Source organism: Bos indicus x Bos taurus, chromosome 19, assembly GCF_003369695.1.
Source record: "Bos indicus x Bos taurus breed Angus x Brahman F1 hybrid chromosome 19, Bos_hybrid_MaternalHap_v2.0, whole genome shotgun sequence".
NCBI lineage: Eukaryota > Metazoa > Chordata > Mammalia > Artiodactyla > Bovidae > Bos > Bos indicus x Bos taurus.
Window position 1 is genome coordinate 56,708,609 of NC_040094.1, and position 6,500 is coordinate 56,715,108.

Genomic DNA, 6,500 nt, shown 5'->3' on the forward strand with positions numbered 1-6,500 from the left:
TGTTTGAAATGAAACACTGCCAGGCTTGGTTCCACGTCTTTTCTCCGGTGGCAACCTGAGCCTTTCATCATGGCCAAGAGGTGACGGCCTGTGGGGCAGCGCACCCATCCACCCTCAGTGGCCCGGACCCTCGCTGGTCTTTCCTTCCACAGCTGAGGCAATGGCTCCCCCGACCCCCCAGGAGAGGATGCCGGCTCCAGGGCAGGACCTGCTCTCTGTCGTCGCTGTGGTGATGCTGATCTTCCCCACGCTTGGCATCAATTACACACAAAAGCTAGTTGATCACAGGATTCTAAACAGCACGCGGCCATCTACAGCTTTGAGAAGCTTAGAACCTTCAGAGGTCTTAGGAAAATGTCCAAAGATAGCAAAAGTATGTGTTAGTTCTTTTTTTAGTGTTTTGGAAGACACTTGTTGCTACAGAGGAGATGGAAACCAGATTTAGCTATAAAATTTATTGATGTTCCAAAGCAAAGAGATAAATTGGAAACTGTCTCCATCCTGACACCACCAACTGGAAGAGCCCGGCCTGTGGTTCTGTGAGATGCTGGGAACCCTCTGCGTGGGCGCGAGATCACAAGTGGCCAGCATGGCCTCTCACTGCCCAGGGCTGCCCTCCCTGTCAGCACCATACAGGCTCTGCAAACGTTCTCCAGCCGCACTGTTAGCTGGTACAAGCTAAAATATAACCTCAGCTGATGAATACTGCTGGAACACTTGTGGAAAACTTTTATCTGACCGTCTGAAGCCGCTAAGGGACTGTGGTCTGCGTTACGGTTTGGTTTTGTTGTTTTTGTTTTCAGGGCAGGATCCTGGCGGTAGTTCGAGGCCCTGTGGCCCTGGGGCTGAGCCCTGCAGAGCTTTGAGGCGGGGTCACTGCTTTCCTGCCTCTGCCACGGCCACTGTCGTCATTGTCATTGTGTTGGGAAGGGGAGCCTTGCTTCTCTGTGGTCCCCGTTTTCAGCAGCTGGTTTCGTTCACCTCCATTAGCTGTACCCTTCAACCACGTGTCCTCACGCTCAGTCTGCAGTTGAATGACCCCTTGGAAAAGAACCACGGCCTTTCAGTTAGGCTGGACTTTTCCCAGGGACCTTCTGGCAGGAGGAAGTGCAGTTACAACGGGCAGGTAACTGGTCCCTGAAAGCTAGTGATTGTTGGGAGCTCTCACTCACCTTGGAATGGAAGAGGGGTGGGGGTCGTCCCCTGGAAGCCGGGGGCATCTGGTTCTCTGACATGCAGAGGCCTTAGTACCTTGTAGGCAGGCCCTTGACAAATAAATTTCCTTCCCTTTGCTCCCCCATGGATGGAGCTGGCATTAGAACACCATGCTTGGCCATGTCCCTGGTGATTCAGTGGCTTAGACTCCTCTCTCCCAGTGTAGGAGGCCCAGGTTCAATCCCTGGTTAGGGAACTAGATCCCACGTGCCACAACTAAAGACCCTGCATGCCGCAGCAAAGATCGAAGACCTCTCATCCCGCAACCAAGACCCGGCACAGCCAAGCCAGCATTTATATATTAAAAACCAACACCATGCTGCTCCCTCCACTGTTGTCCGTAGGCGCCCTTCACAGCTGAGCCCTGTCCTGGCCCTGACCTGGGCCTCGCGGGAGGAGCCCCTGCCTAGCTGGGACTCAATCGAGAACAGTCTTTTCTCACTGTAGCCATACTGTCTAAGCCCAGGGTCCAGGCTTCTGTGCACGGAGTTGGTGGGGCCCGCACACTCACAGCCGCCTTCTCCACTCTCGGCAGGCCCCACCACCTTCTTCCTCTTTCCCCCCAGGGGCTGAGTCTTGTGAGGTCTCAGCGACATCATTAGGACAACAGGTGAGTGAGCTGCGCGGTGTGCTTTCCAATTTCCTGGTAATAAGGACTGATTAGGAAGGCTTACCCCTCAGCTCTAAAGACTTAATAGTTCTTCCTTTTTTTTTGTTTGTTTTATAAATCTTTCTTCCTGAGACTATTGAGATGCAACTTGGTACATCTGAACCCCGGCTGCTTTAGTTCAGACAGTATAACTCTCCCCAGCTGCTGGGGTGGGCTGTTGGCCTATCGAGAGAGAGAGAGAGAGAGAGAGAGAGAGAGAGTGTGTGTGCGTGCATGCCCGTGTGCATGCACTGTTGACCTTGTGAATGTGTGTGTGTGTGTCACCCAGTCGTGTCCGATTCTTTGTGACCTCATGGACTCTAGCCCGCCAGGCTCCTCTGTCCATGGAATAATTCTCCATTCCAGAGAATACTGGAGTGGGTTGCCATTCCCTTCTCCAGGGGATCTTCCCGACCAGGGGATCAAACCCAGGTCTCCCGTATTGCAGGCAGATTCTAAGCCATCAAGGAACTTGTGAGGGACACGGCTAAGCCACCTCCATTAAACCTGAACTCCACAATAGGGCTGCATATCCCCAGACCTGGCTGTTAAGGCTCCTCATTGTCTTCAGGGTGACAGAAATGCCCAGAGCCCCTGGGCAGCTTGGGGAGACCTGGAGGCCCCGCAGTGAGTGTAGGCAGGCTGCAGACTTCCAGAAGGTGGGCATGGCTTGTGCAGCAGGCTGCTGCTGTGGCCGGGAAGTGTGGGCTGTACCAGCACGGGTCCACGGGGGAACTGGAGCTACTGTGACCCGAGGCTGGGGAAGGGAATCGCTTCCCGGGAGGGGCAGACCGCCAAAGCATCCTTGGCCTTGCCCTCCCAGCCAGCTCGGGACCTGAGGACCCCTGAGGTCCTTTCTGTGCTCTCCGTCTCACCGTCTGGTACGGGAAACCCTGTTCTCTCAACATGGGCGGGGCTGGGTTTGTTGGAGTTGCTGCCTCTAGATTCTCCCTATAAAAGGCCCAGATGGAATGACCAGCTCCTTTTTCTGCCCTCCCTGCTCTAGTTGGGCAAGCCATGGTCACCTGCTTCTCTCCAGGCCAGTCTTCGGCATTCCTTTTTATCAGACTTGCTGGGCAGACTTGCAGCCAAGAGAGCCTCCTCCAAACCGCCTGGTGGATTCCTGGGGCCTCAGCCTCTACCTCCCCCAGCTCCTGCAGACAGGAGGAGGCCCAGGACTGGTCCCCACCCCCAGCCCTCATCCCCTCCACCCAGTCGGTGAAGGCGCCTCTACTCCTCAGCTGGCCAAGGAAGTGTTACCAGCCAGCTCGGCTCCAAGGGTCTGCTAGCAGAGCTCTGTACAAACACAAACAGAGGGCCATTTCCTGAGATGGCCAAGCTTGTCCTGATCCGGGAGATATGGAAGCCTGACAGGTTATGGTTCCCAGGGCAAAGTCGGCAAGTTGCTTCCGCAGGGAGCAGCAGGGAGCAGACTGCCCCTCCCTGCAGGACCCCTGGAGTGGGAGGAGCGAGTGGGCAGCCTAAGCCAGCCACCCTAGCACAGCATCCAGGCTGCCACCCTGTTGCCTAGCTGCGTGTACATGTGGCCGGTTCCCAGCTGGGAGCCGCACCGCTTTCAGCTCTAATCACCCCACGGCTTGGACCTTGGGCCCCACGAGCTGTGAGTAGCCCACATGGCTTTCCTGGAAGCGCCAGGCTGGGGCATGTGAGTAAGCTGCTGCTCAGAGTCACAGCGCTGAAGGGCCTTCCCTGGTGGTCCACTGGCTAAGACTCCGCACTCCCAATGCTGACTTTGATCCCTGGTCGGGGAACTAGATCCTACATGCTGCAACTAAAGATCCCCCATGCCCCAGTGGAGACCGAAGATCCCGCTTGCCTCAACTAAGACCCGACGCAGCCAAATAAATAAACTTAAGGGAGAAACAAAAGTCACAGTGCTGGAGGGAGGTTGAGGATCCATTGATCCCAAACATCTCAGTCCGCAGAGGGAGAAGCACGTGCCAGGCGAGGGGAAGGCCTCAGGGGCAGGATGGGAAGCCAGGTGCTGGGCCTCCTGCCTGGTTCCGAAGGAGAAGATGCTATGGAAGTGAGGCCCAGGAAGGCTGAAACAGGGCACCCAGTCCGGCTTCTGGGTCAGAGCTGTCTGATAGAATTATAATGTCAGCCACAGATGCAAGTCTTATCTTTAATTTTACATTTTCTAGTAGCCACGTTAAATAAAAATAGCAACACCCCTTACCCTATGTGAGGAAAACATGGGAATCCGTGACCCTGAAGAGTGCCCTCACTGACCACGCTGGCGCTCAGACCTCAGACATCCCACCTGCAGAGCTGGAAGCAATAAATTTCAGCTGTTTATAAACCAAAAAATAAAAAGCAATAGGTAAAATCAGTTTTTTAAAATAATGTTTCATTTAACACAATATATCCAAAAGATCACTTTGATGTGTCATCAGTATGAAACTCCGCTTCCCCAGTGGCTCAGACAGTAAAGAATCTGCCTGCAATGCAGGAGACACAGGTTTGATCCCTGGGTCAGGAAGATTCGCTGGAGGAGGGCATGGCAACCCAGTCCAGTACTCTTGCCTGGAGAATTCCATGGACAGAGGAGCCTGGTGGGGTCCACGGGGTCGCAAAGAGTAGGACACTAACACTTTGACAATCTAAAGCACTATTGAGATATTTTACATCCTCTTTTCATACTACGTCATTGAAGTCTGGCGTGAATTTTGTACTTACAGCATCTCTGTTCAGAGTGGGCTCATTTCAAGGGCTCAAGAGTGACAGGGGCTGGGACGGCACAGGTGGCCACCAAGGCTGTCGGTCCCCTCCCAGCCTTCTAAGTTTTTTCTCATTTGTTGAAGAGCCTGCATCTTTCTTGGCCTCCATCCTTTCTCCGATGCCCTAGTCTTGGGGGCCAGGGCTCCTTTGAAGAGGACCATCCTGTAGTGACAACCACCTTGGAGACCTGGCTGCTCCTGCCTCCTGCATGCCAGCCCCATCTGGGAGCTGCGCTCTGATTTGACCTGATGTTAGACAGTCACGCCAGGGATTCAGCTCTTGGTTTTCTTGCAGTGAATCAGTTCATCTTAATCTCGGGCATGTGAGGGTCCTCTGTGATACTCATTTATTTCCGGGGCTGGGGGTGGGGTGCTTCTGCAGAGAGGAGGCAAAGCTCTAACGTTCCAGAATTCAGCCTCCAGCGGGGCCTCCATTGGATGCCTCCATTCCTGGCGCTGGAGTCTAGCCATTCTCCCCTGGGGAATCCAATGACCACCCCCTCCCAAGAAAGGGCCTGGAGTTCTCAGGGAAACAGGAGTGGGCTGAGGGCTGCTGTCATCTGTCTTGGCTCTCCTGGGATATTGCTGTCACTTGCCTGACCTTAGAGATGAGGACGTGAGCCGACTCTCGGGTTTGCTATAAGAAGCCAGTCATTGGACTGGGTCCTGAGCCTGAAAGTCATTTCAACAAATGGGCCCCTTTCTGAGAACAGAAAATGACAGGTATGCAACGAATGGTTAGAAGACAATTGTCACCCGGAACTAACATGGAGAGAGGGGCTAGGGCAGAGGGTCAGTGGCCTCCGGGCCCAGCCTTCCTTCTCTGGCTCCGTCTCACCATCACACTCAGCTGGGAGAAGAACCCTGGAAACCACTCTGCTTCCCTGTTGCTACGTCCCTGTTCTATTCCATAAGATGGTATGGGAAAACCCGAACGAATGTTTTGGCCAGCCCAACACTTCCCTGTTGGGTCAAGGCCTCCTGCTCCTCTCCCCACCCCCACCACCACTGTCAGCCACTCCTCCCCACCTCCAGGATGGGTGACTCCTGTCCCTTCTCCAGGGCCAAATTCAATTCAATTATTCTCGAGATGCAGCCCAAAGAGACTCAGGCCTTTCCTGCCCCTGGGGGCACGTGGCCTCTGTCCCTGGTCTCCCCAGTCTGCTGGGCCCCTTGTCTGTTCTCTAGATGTCTTCTGCCCTCAGCTGGGCCTGCCAGGATGCCCTAATGATCCTAACCCAGCCTGTCTGCCTCCCTCCCCTCACCTTGCTCCCCCTCAAACCCTCCTTCCACCGAAACTGCAATGGTTCCAGGGAATGTCTCCAGATCTTTAGGAGTGACTTGAGCTGGGCCAGTGAAACGAATGCCTGGAGACAAGGAACCCATGCCTTTCTTGAAGACCCTGGAGGCCGCTGTGGGAGAAGGCAGCTACCAAGATGACCTCCCTGGCCCTCAGTGTGAAGAAAAGACCAGTAAACAGGCACTGCTGCTGGACACTCCATCCGACTCCAGAAAAGCCACCAGGGGCCACTTTGGGGAAGGAGGAGAGGCAGGTAGGAAACCCAAGTAACAGTGGGTTCCCAGGGCTTCCTTGGTGGCCCAGTGGTGAAGAATCCACCTGCCAACGCAGGAGACATAGACCCCATCCCTAGTCCGGGAAGATCCCACATGCCTCAGAGCAACTAGCCCACCACAACAGAATAGCCCCCGCTCGCCGCAACTAGAGAAAAGTCAGGTGGCAATGAAAACCAGCACAGCCAAAAATAAACAAAATTATTTTTTAAAAAGCAGTGGGTTCCCGGGAGGCTCCGCCAGACCCTGGACTCAGCAGCACCCGAAGGCTGGGTGCTGGGGCCCTTGGGGGAGTCCCGGCCCCTCTAGAGCTGGTCTGCAAC